Source organism: Dendrobates tinctorius, unplaced genomic scaffold (genome assembly GCF_039654945.1).
Source record: "Dendrobates tinctorius isolate UK_male_01 unplaced genomic scaffold, ASM3965494v1 ptg000214l, whole genome shotgun sequence".
NCBI classification, from domain to species: domain Eukaryota; kingdom Metazoa; phylum Chordata; class Amphibia; order Anura; family Dendrobatidae; genus Dendrobates; species Dendrobates tinctorius.
In genome coordinates this window covers 2,619,226-2,631,845 of record NW_027361881.1, presented here as the reverse complement: position 1 = coordinate 2,631,845, position 12,620 = coordinate 2,619,226, and positions in this window count along the sequence as shown.

Here is a 12,620-nt window from a genome sequence, read left to right as displayed (position 1 = left end):
GACATCACTGAGAATGTCTCCTATCCATCACCAGAGATCAGAGGTGACATCACTGAGAATGTCTCCTATCCATCACTAGAGATCAGAGGTGACATCACTGAGAATGTCTCCTATCCATCACCAGAGATCAGCGGTGACATCACTGAGAATGCCTCCTATCCATCACCAGAGATCAGAGGTGACATCACTGAGAATGTCTCCTATCCATCACCAGAGATCAGCGGTGACATCACTGAGAATGCCTCCTATCCATCACCAGAGATCAGAGGTGACATCACTGAGAATGTCTCCTATCCATCACCAGAGATCAGAGGTGACATCACTGAGAATGTCTCCTATCCATCACTAGAGATCAGAGGTGACATCACTGAGAATGTCTCCTATCCATCACTAGAGGTCAGAGGTGACATCACTGAGAATGCCTCCTATCCATCACTAGAGATCAGAGGTGACATCACTGAGAATGTCTCCTATCCATCACTAGAGATCAGAGGTGACATCACTGAGAATGTCTCCTATCCATCACTAGAGATCAGCAGTGACATCACTGAGAATGCCTCCTATCCATCACTAGAGATCAGAGGTGACATCACTGAGAATGTCTCCTATCCATCACTAGAGATCAGAGGTGACATCACTGAGAATGTCTCCTATCCATCACTAGAGATCAGCAGTGACATCACTGAGAATGCCTCCTATCCATCACTAGAGATCAGAGGTGACATCACTGAGAATGCCTCCTATCCATCACTAGAGATCAGAGGTGACATCACTGAGAATGCCTCCTATCCATCACCAGAGATCAGAGGTGACATCACTGAGAATGTCTCCTATCCATCACCAGAGATCAGCGGTGACATCACTGAGAATGTCTCCTATCCATCACTAGAGGTCAGAGGTGACATCACTGAGAATGCCTCCTATCCATCACTAGAGATCAGAGGTGACATCACTGAGAATGTCTCCTATCCATCACTAGAGATCAGAGGTGACATCACTGAGAATGTCTCCTATCCATCACTAGAGATCAGCAGTGACATCACTGAGAATGCCTCCTATCCATCACTAGAGATCAGAGGTGACATCACTGAGAATGTCTCCTATCCATCACTAGAGATCAGAGGTGACATCACTGAGAATGTCTCCTATCCATCACCAGAGATCAGAGGTGACATCACTGAGAATGTCTCCTATCCATCACCAGAGATCAGAGGTGACATCACTGAGAATGCCTCCTATCCATCACCAGAGATCAGCGGTGACATCACTGAGAATGTCTCCTATCCATCACCAGAGATCAGCGGTGACATCACTGAGAATGTCTCCTATCCATCACTAGAGATCAGAGGTGACATCACTGAGAATGTCTCCTATCCATCACTAGAGATCAGAGGTGACATCACTGAGAATGTCTCCTATCCATCACTAGAGATCAGCAGTGACATCACTGAGAATGCCTCCTATCCATCACCGGAGATCAGAGGTGACATCACTGAGAATGTCTCCTATCCATCACTAGAGATCAGCAGTGACATCACTGAGAATGCCTCCTATCCATCACCGGAGATCAGAGGTGACATCACTGAGAATGCCTCCTATCCATCACCGGAGATCAGAGGTGACATCACTGAGAATGCCTCCTATCCATCACTAGAGATCAGAGGTGACATCACTGAGAATGTCTCCTATCCATCACTAGAGATCAGAGGTGACATCACTGAGAATGCCTCCTATCCATCACCGGAGATCAGAGGTGACATCACTGAGAATGCCTCCTATCCATCACTAGAGATCAGAGGTGACATCACTGAGAATGTCTCCTATCCATCACTAGAGATCAGAGGTGACATCACTGAGAATGTCTCCTATCCATCACCAGAGATCAGAGGTGACATCACTGAGAATGTCTCCTATCCATCACCAGAGATCAGAGGTGACATCACTGAGAATGCCTCCTATCCATCACCAGAGATCAGAGGTGACATCACTGAGAATGTCTCCTATCCATCACCAGAGATCAGCGGTGACATCACTGAGAATGTCTCCTATCCATCACTAGAGGTCAGAGGTGACATCACTGAGAATGCCTCCTATCCATCACTAGAGATCAGAGGTGACATCACTGAGAATGTCTCCTATCCATCACTAGAGATCAGAGGTGACATCACTGAGAATGTCTCCTATCCATCACTAGAGATCAGCAGTGACATCACTGAGAATGCCTCCTATCCATCACTAGAGATCAGAGGTGACATCACTGAGAATGTCTCCTATCCATCACTAGAGATCAGAGGTGACATCACTGAGAATGTCTCCTATCCATCACCAGAGATCAGAGGTGACATCACTGAGAATGTCTCCTATCCATCACCAGAGATCAGAGGTGACATCACTGAGAATGCCTCCTATCCATCACCAGAGATCAGAGGTGACATCACTGAGAATGTCTCCTATCCATCACCAGAGATCAGCGGTGACATCACTGAGAATGTCTCCTATCCATCACTAGAGATCAGAGGTGACATCACTGAGAATGTCTCCTATCCATCACTAGAGATCAGAGGTGACATCACTGAGAATGTCTCCTATCCATCACTAGAGATCAGCAGTGACATCACTGAGAATGCCTCCTATCCATCACCGGAGATCAGAGGTGACATCACTGAGAATGTCTCCTATCCATCACTAGAGATCAGCAGTGACATCACTGAGAATGCCTCCTATCCATCACCGGAGATCAGAGGTGACATCACTGAGAATGCCTCCTATCCATCACCGGAGATCAGAGGTGACATCACTGAGAATGCCTCCTATCCATCACTAGAGATCAGAGGTGACATCACTGAGAATGTCTCCTATCCATCACTAGAGATCAGAGGTGACATCACTGAGAATGCCTCCTATCCATCACCGGAGATCAGAGGTGACATCACTGAGAATGCCTCCTATCCATCACTAGAGATCAGAGGTGACATCACTGAGAATGTCTCCTATCCATCACTAGAGATCAGAGGTGACATCACTGAGAATGTCTCCTATCCATCACCAGAGATCAGAGGTGACATCACTGAGAATGTCTCCTATCCATCACCAGAGATCAGAGGTGACATTACTGAGAATGCCTCCTATCCATCACCAGAGATCAGCAGTGACATCACTGAGAATGCCTCCTATCCATCACTAGAGATCAGAGGTGACATCACTGAGAATGCCTCCTATCCATCACTAGAGATCAGAGGTGACATCACTGAGAATGCCTCCTATCCATCACCAGAGATCAGAGGTGACATCACTGTGAATGTCTCCTATCCATCACTAGAGATCAGAGGTGACATCACTGAGAATGCCTCCTATCCATCACTAGAGATCAGCAGTGACATCACTGAGAATGCCTCCTATCCATCACTAGAGATCAGAGGTGACATCACTGAGAATGCCTCCTATCCATCACCAGAGATCAGAGGTGACATCACTGTGAATGTCTCCTATCCATCACCAGAGATCAGAGGTGACATCACTGAGAATGCCTCCTATCCATCACTAGAGATCAGCGGTGACATCACTGAGAATGCCTCCTATCCATCACCAGAGATCAGAGGTGACATCACTGAGAATGCCTCCTATCCATCACCAGAGATCAGAGGTGACATCACTGAGAATGCCTCCTATCCATCACCAGAGATCAGCAGTGACATCACTGAGAATGCCTCCTATCCATCACCAGAGATCAGAGGTGACATCACTGAGAATGTCTCCTATCCATCACCAGAGATCAGAGGTGACATCACTGAGAATGCATCCTATCCATCACTAGAGATCAGCGGTGACATCACTGAGAATGCCTCCTATCCATCACTTGAGATCAGCGGTGACATCACTGAGAATGCCTCCTATCCATCACTAGAGATCAGAGGTGACATCACTGAGAATGCCTCCTATCCATCACTTGAGATCAGCGGTGACATCACTGAGAATGTCTCCTATCCATCACTTGAGATCAGCGGTGACATCACTGAGAATGCCTCCTATCCATCACTAGAGATCAGCGGTGACATCACTGAGAATGCCTCCTATCCATCACTAGAGATCAGCGGTGACATCACTGAGAATGCCTCCTATCCATCACCAGAGATCAGCGGTGACATCACTGAGAATGCCTCCTATCCATCACCAGAGATCAGAGGTGACATCACTGAGAATGTCTCCTATCCATCACCAGAGATCAGAGGTGACATCACTGAGAATGCCTCCTATCCATCACTAGAGATCAGCGGTGACATCACTGAGAATGCCTCCTATCCATCACTAGAAATCAGCGGTGACATCACTGAGAATGCCTCCTATCCATCACTAGAGATCAGAGGTGACATCACTGAGAATGCCTCCTATCCATCACTAGAGATCAGCGGTGACATCACTGAGAATGCCTCCTATCCATCACTAGAGATCAGCGGTGACATCACTGAGAATGCCTCCTATCCATCACCAGAGATCAGAGGTGACATCACTGAGAATGTCTCCTATCCATCACTAGAGGTCAGAGGTGACATCACTGAGAATGTCTCCTATCCATCACTAGAGATCAGCGGTGACATCACTGAGAATGTCTCCTATCCATCACCAGAGATCAGCGGTGACATCACTGAGAATGCCTCCTATCCATCACCAGTGATCAGAGGTGACATCACTGAGAATGCCTCCTATCCATCACCAGAGATCAGAGGTGACATCACTGAGAATGCCTCCTATCCATCACCAGAGATCAGAGGTGACATCACTGAGAATGCCTCCTATCCATCACCAGAGATCAGCGGTGACAATCACTGAGAATGCCTCCTACCCATCACTAGAGATCAGAGGTGACATCACTGAGAATGCCTCCTATCCATCACCAGAGATCAGAGGTGACATCACTGAGAATGCCTCCTATCCATCACCAGAGATCAGCGGTGACATCACTGAGAATGCCTCCTATCCATCACCAGAGATCAGAGGTGACATCACTGTGAATGTCTCCTATCCATCACCAGAGATCAGAGGTGACATCACTGAGAATGCCTCCTATCCATCACTAGAGATCAGCGGTGACATCACTGAGAATGCCTCCTATCCATCACCAGAGATCAGAGGTGACATCACTGAGAATGCCTCCTATCCATCACCAGAGATCAGAGGTGACATCACTGAGAATGCCTCCTATCCATCACCAGAGATCAGAGGTGACATCACTGAGAATGTCTCCTATCCATCACCAGAGATCAGCGGTGACATCACTGAGAATGTCTCCTATCCATCACTAGAGGTCAGAGGTGACATCACTGAGAATGCCTCCTATCCATCACTAGAGATCAGAGGTGACATCACTGAGAATGTCTCCTATCCATCACTAGAGATCAGAGGTGACATCACTGAGAATGTCTCCTATCCATCACTAGAGATCAGCAGTGACATCACTGAGAATGCCTCCTATCCATCACTAGAGATCAGAGGTGACATCACTGAGAATGTCTCCTATCCATCAGTAGAGATCAGAGGTGACATCACTGAGAATGTCTCCTATCCATCACCAGAGATCAGAGGTGACATCACTGAGAATGTCTCCTATCCATCACCAGAGATCAGAGGTGACATCACTGAGAATGCCTCCTATCCATCACCAGAGATCAGAGGTGACATCACTGAGAATGTCTCCTATCCATCACCAGAGATCAGCGGTGACATCACTGAGAATGTCTCCTATCCATCACTAGAGATCAGAGGTGACATCACTGAGAATGTCTCCTATCCATCACTAGAGATCAGAGGTGACATCACTGAGAATGTCTCCTATCCATCACTAGAGATCAGCAGTGACATCACTGAGAATGCCTCCTATCCATCACCGGAGATCAGAGGTGACATCACTGAGAATGTCTCCTATCCATCACTAGAGATCAGCAGTGACATCACTGAGAATGCCTCCTATCCATCACCGGAGATCAGAGGTGACATCACTGAGAATGCCTCCTATCCATCACCGGAGATCAGAGGTGACATCACTGAGAATGCCTCCTATCCATCACTAGAGATCAGAGGTGACATCACTGAGAATGTCTCCTATCCATCACTAGAGATCAGAGGTGACATCACTGAGAATGCCTCCTATCCATCACCGGAGATCAGAGGTGACATCACTGAGAATGCCTCCTATCCATCACTAGAGATCAGAGGTGACATCACTGAGAATGTCTCCTATCCATCACTAGAGATCAGAGGTGACATCACTGAGAATGTCTCCTATCCATCACCAGAGATCAGAGGTGACATCACTGAGAATGTCTCCTATCCATCACCAGAGATCAGAGGTGACATTACTGAGAATGCCTCCTATCCATCACCAGAGATCAGCAGTGACATCACTGAGAATGCCTCCTATCCATCACTAGAGATCAGAGGTGACATCACTGAGAATGCCTCCTATCCATCACTAGAGATCAGAGGTGACATCACTGAGAATGCCTCCTATCCATCACCAGAGATCAGAGGTGACATCACTGTGAATGTCTCCTATCCATCACTAGAGATCAGAGGTGACATCACTGAGAATGTCTCCTATCCATCACTAGAGATCAGAGGTGACATCACTGAGAATGTCTCCTATCCATCACTTGAGATCAGCGGTGACATCACTGAGAATGCCTCCTATCCATCACTAGAGATCAGCGGTGACATCACTGAGAATGCCTCCTATCCATCACTAGAGATCAGCGGTGACATCACTGAGAATGCCTCCTATCCATCACCAGAGATCAGCGGTGACATCACTGAGAATGCCTCCTATCCATCACCAGAGATCAGAGGTGACATCACTGAGAATGTCTCCTATCCATCACCAGAGATCAGAGGTGACATCACTGAGAATGCCTCCTATCCATCACTAGAGATCAGCGGTGACATCACTGAGAATGCCTCCTATCCATCACTAGAAATCAGCGGTGACATCACTGAGAATGCCTCCTATCCATCACTAGAGATCAGAGGTGACATCACTGAGAATGCCTCCTATCCATCACTAGAGATCAGCGGTGACATCACTGAGAATGCCTCCTATCCATCACTAGAGATCAGCGGTGACATCACTGAGAATGCCTCCTATCCATCACCAGAGATCAGAGGTGACATCACTGAGAATGTCTCCTATCCATCACTAGAGGTCAGAGGTGACATCACTGAGAATGTCTCCTATCCATCACTAGAGATCAGCGGTGACATCACTGAGAATGTCTCCTATCCATCACCAGAGATCAGCGGTGACATCACTGAGAATGCCTCCTATCCATCACCAGTGATCAGAGGTGACATCACTGAGAATGCCTCCTATCCATCACCAGAGATCAGAGGTGACATCACTGAGAATGCCTCCTATCCATCACCAGAGATCAGAGGTGACATCACTGAGAATGCCTCCTATCCATCACCAGAGATCAGCGGTGACAATCACTGAGAATGCCTCCTACCCATCACTAGAGATCAGAGGTGACATCACTGAGAATGCCTCCTATCCATCACCAGAGATCAGAGGTGACATCACTGAGAATGCCTCCTATCCATCACCAGAGATCAGCGGTGACATCACTGAGAATGCCTCCTATCCATCACCAGAGATCAGAGGTGACATCACTGTGAATGTCTCCTATCCATCACCAGAGATCAGAGGTGACATCACTGAGAATGCCTCCTATCCATCACTAGAGATCAGCGGTGACATCACTGAGAATGCCTCCTATCCATCACCAGAGATCAGAGGTGACATCACTGAGAATGCCTCCTATCCATCACCAGAGATCAGCAGTGACATCACTGAGAATGCCTCCTATCCATCACCAGAGATCAGAGGTGACATCACTGAGAATGCATCCTATCCATCACTAGAGATCAGCGGTGACATCACTGAGAATGCCTCCTATCCATCACTTGAGATCAGCGGTGACATCACTGAGAATGCCTCCTATCCATCACTAGAGATCAGAGGTGACATCACTGAGAATGCCTCCTATCCATCACTTGAGATCAGCGGTGACATCACTGAGAATGTCTCCTATCCATCACTTGAGATCAGCGGTGACATCACTGAGAATGCCTCCTATCCATCACTAGAGATCAGCGGTGACATCACTGAGAATGCCTCCTATCCATCACTAGAGATCAGCGGTGACATCACTGAGAATGCCTCCTATCCATCACCAGAGATCAGCGGTGACATCACTGAGAATGCCTCCTATCCATCACTAGAGATCAGAGGTGACATCACTGAGAATGTCTCCTATCCATCACCAGAGATCAGAGGTGACATCACTGAGAATGCCTCCTATCCATCACTAGAGATCAGCGGTGACATCACTGAGAATGCCTCCTATCCATCACTAGAAATCAGCGGTGACATCACTGAGAATGCCTCCTATCCATCACTAGAGATCAGAGGTGACATCACTGAGAATGCCTCCTATCCATCACTAGAGATCAGCGGTGACATCACTGAGAATGCCTCCTATCCATCACTAGAGATCAGCGGTGACATCACTGAGAATGCCTCCTATCCATCACCAGAGATCAGAGGTGACATCACTGAGAATGTCTCCTATCCATCACTAGAGGTCAGAGGTGACATCACTGAGAATGTCTCCTATCCATCACTAGAGATCAGCGGTGACATCACTGAGAATGTCTCCTATCCATCACCAGAGATCAGCGGTGACATCACTGAGAATGCCTCCTATCCATCACCAGTGATCAGAGGTGACATCACTGAGAATGCCTCCTATCCATCACCAGAGATCAGAGGTGACATCACTGAGAATGCCTCCTATCCATCACCAGAGATCAGAGGTGACATCACTGAGAATGCCTCCTATCCATCACCAGAGATCAGCGGTGACAATCACTGAGAATGCCTCCTACCCATCACTAGAGATCAGAGGTGACATCACTGAGAATGCCTCCTATCCATCACCAGAGATCAGAGGTGACATCACTGAGAATGCCTCCTATCCATCACCAGAGATCAGCGGTGACATCACTGAGAATGCCTCCTATCCATCACCAGAGATCAGAGGTGACATCACTGAGAATGTCTCCTATCCATCACCAGAGATCAGAGGTGACATCACTGAGAATGCCTCCTATCCATCACTAGAGATCAGCGGTGACATCACTGAGAATGCCTCCTATCCATCACTAGAAATCAGCGGTGACATCACTGAGAATGCCTCCTATCCATCACTAGAGATCAGAGGTGACATCACTGAGAATGCCTCCTATCCATCACTAGAGATCAGCGGTGACATCACTGAGAATGCCTCCTATCCATCACTAGAGATCAGCGGTGACATCACTGAGAATGCCTCCTATTCATCACCAGAGATTAGAGGTGACATCACTGAGAATGCCTCCTATCGATCACTAGAGATCAGCGGTGACATCACTGAGAATGTCTCCTATCCATCACCAGAGATCAGAGGTGACATCACTGAGAATGCCTCCTATCCATCACTAGAGATCAGCGGTGACATCACTGAGAATGCCTCCTATCCATCACTAGAAATCAGCGGTGACATCACTGAGAATGCCTCCTATCCATCACTAGAGATCAGAGGTGACATCACTGAGAATGCCTCCTATCCATCACTAGAGATCAGCGGTGACATCACTGAGAATGCCTCCTATCCATCACTAGAGATCAGCGGTGACATCACTGAGAATGCCTCCTATCCATCACCAGAGATCAGAGGTGACATCACTGAGAATGTCTCCTATCCATCACTAGAGGTCAGAGGTGACATCACTGAGAATGTCTCCTATCCATCACTAGAGATCAGCGGTGACATCACTGAGAATGTCTCCTATCCATCACCAGAGATCAGCGGTGACATCACTGAGAATGCCTCCTATCCATCACTAGAGATCAGAGGTGACATCACTGAGAATGCCTCCTATCCATCACTAGTGATCAGAGGTGACATCACTGAGTGCCTCCTATCCATCACCAGAGATCAGAGGTGACATCACTGAGAATGCCTCCTATCCATCACCAGAGATCAGAGGTGACATCACTGAGAATGCCTCCTATCCATCACTAGAGATCAGAGGTGACATCACTGAGAATGCCTCCTATCCATCACCAGAGATCAGCGGTGACAATCACTGAGAATGCCTCCTATCCATCACTAGAGATCAGAGGTGACATCACTGAGAATGCCTCCTATCCATCACTAGAGATCAGAGGTGACATCACTGAGAATGCCTCCTATCCATCACCAGAGATCAGAGGTGACATCACTGAGAATGCCTCCTATCCATCACTAGAGATCAGAGGTGACATCACTGAGAATGCCTCCTATCCATCACTAGAGATCAGAGGTGACATCACTGAGAATGCCTCCTATCCATCACCAGAGATCAGCGGTGACAATCACTGAGAATGCCTCCTATCCATCACCAGAGATCAGAGGTGACATCACTGAGAATACCTCCTATCCATCACCAGAGATCAGAGGTGACATCACTGAGAATGCCTCCTATCCATCACCAGAGATCAGAGGTGACAACACTGAGAATGCCTCCTATCCATCACTAGAGATCAGAGGTGACATCACTGAGAATGCCTCCTATCCATCACCAGAGATCAGCGGTGACAATCACTGAGAATGCCTCCTATCCATCACCAGAGATCAGAGGTGACATCACTGAGAATGCCTCCTATCCATCACTAGAGATCAGAGGTGACATCACTGAGAATGCCTCCTATCCATCACCAGAGATCAGCGGTGACAATCACTGAGAATGCCTCCTATCCATCACCAGAGATCAGAGGTGACATCACTGAGAATGCCTCCTATCCATCACTAGAGATCAGAGGTGACATCACTGAGAATGCCTCCTATCCATCACTAGAGATCAGAGGTGACATCACTGAGAATGCCTCCTATCCATCACCAGAGATCAGCGGTGACAATCACTGAGAATGCCTCCTATCCATCACTAGAGATCAGAGGTGACATCACTGAGAATGCCTCCTATCCATCACCAGAGATCAGAGGTGACATCACTGAGAATGTCTCCTATCCATCACTAGAGATCAGCGGTGACATCACTGAGAATGCCTCCTATCCATCACCAGAGATCAGAGGTGATATCACTGAGAATGCCTCCTATCCATCACTAGAGATCAGAGGTGACATCACTGAGAATGTCTCCTATCCATCACCAGAGATCAGCGGTGACATCACTGAGAATGCCTCCTATCCATCACCAGAGATCAGAGGTGACATCACTGAGAATGTCTCCTATCCATCACCAGAGATCAGAGGTGACATCACTGAGAATGCCTCCTATCCATCACCAGAGATCAGAGGTGACATCACTGAGAATGTCTCCTACCCATCACCAGAGATCAGAGGTGACATCACTGAGAATGCCTCCTATCCATCACTAGAGATCAGAGGTGACATCACTGAGAATGTCTCCTATCCATCATCAGAGATCAGCGGTGACAATCACTGAGAATGTCTCCTATCCATCACTAGAGATCAGCGGTGACAATCACTGAGAATGCCTCCTATCCATCACCAGAGATCAGAGGTGACATCACTGAGAATGTCTCCTATCCATCATCAGAGATCAGCGGTGACAATCACTGAGAATGTCTCCTATCCATCACTAGAGATCAGCGGTGACAATCACTGAGAATGCCTCCTATCCATCACTAGAGATCAGAGGTGACATCACTGAGAATGCCTCCTATCCATCACCAGAGATCAGCGGTGACAATCACTGATAATGCCTCCTATCCATCACCAGAGATCAGAGGTGACATCACTGAGAATGCCTCCTATCCATCACTAGAGATCAGAGGTGACATCACTGAGAATGCCTCCTATCCATCACTAGAGATCAGAGGTGACATCACTGAGAATGCCTCCTATCCATCACCAGAGATCAGCGGTGACAATCACTGAGAATGCCTCCTATCCATCACCAGAGATCAGAGGTGACATCACTGAGAATACCTCCTATCCATCACCAGAGATCAGAGGTGACATCACTGAGAATGCCTCCTATCCATCACCAGAGATCAGAGGTGACATCACTGAGAATGCCTCCTATCCATCACTAGAGATCAGAGGTGACATCACTGAGAATGCCTCCTATCCATCACCAGAGATCAGCGGTGACAATCACTGAGAATGCCTCCTATCCATCACCAGAGATCAGAGGTGACATCACTGAGAATGCCTCCTATCCATCACTAGAGATCAGAGGTGACATCACTGAGAATGCCTCCTATCCATCACTAGAGATCAGAGGTGGCATCACTGAGAATGCCTCCTATCCATCACCAGAGATCAGCGGTGACAATCACTGAGAATGCCTCCTATCCATCACTAGAGATCAGAGGTGACATCACTGAGAATGCCTCCTATCCATCACCAGAGATCAGCGGTGACATCACTGAGAATGCCTCCTATCCATCACCAGAGATCAGAGGTGACATCACTGAGAATGCCTCCTATCCATCACTAGAGATCAGAGGTGACATCACTGAGAATGTCTCCTATCCATCACCAGAGATCAGCGGTGACATC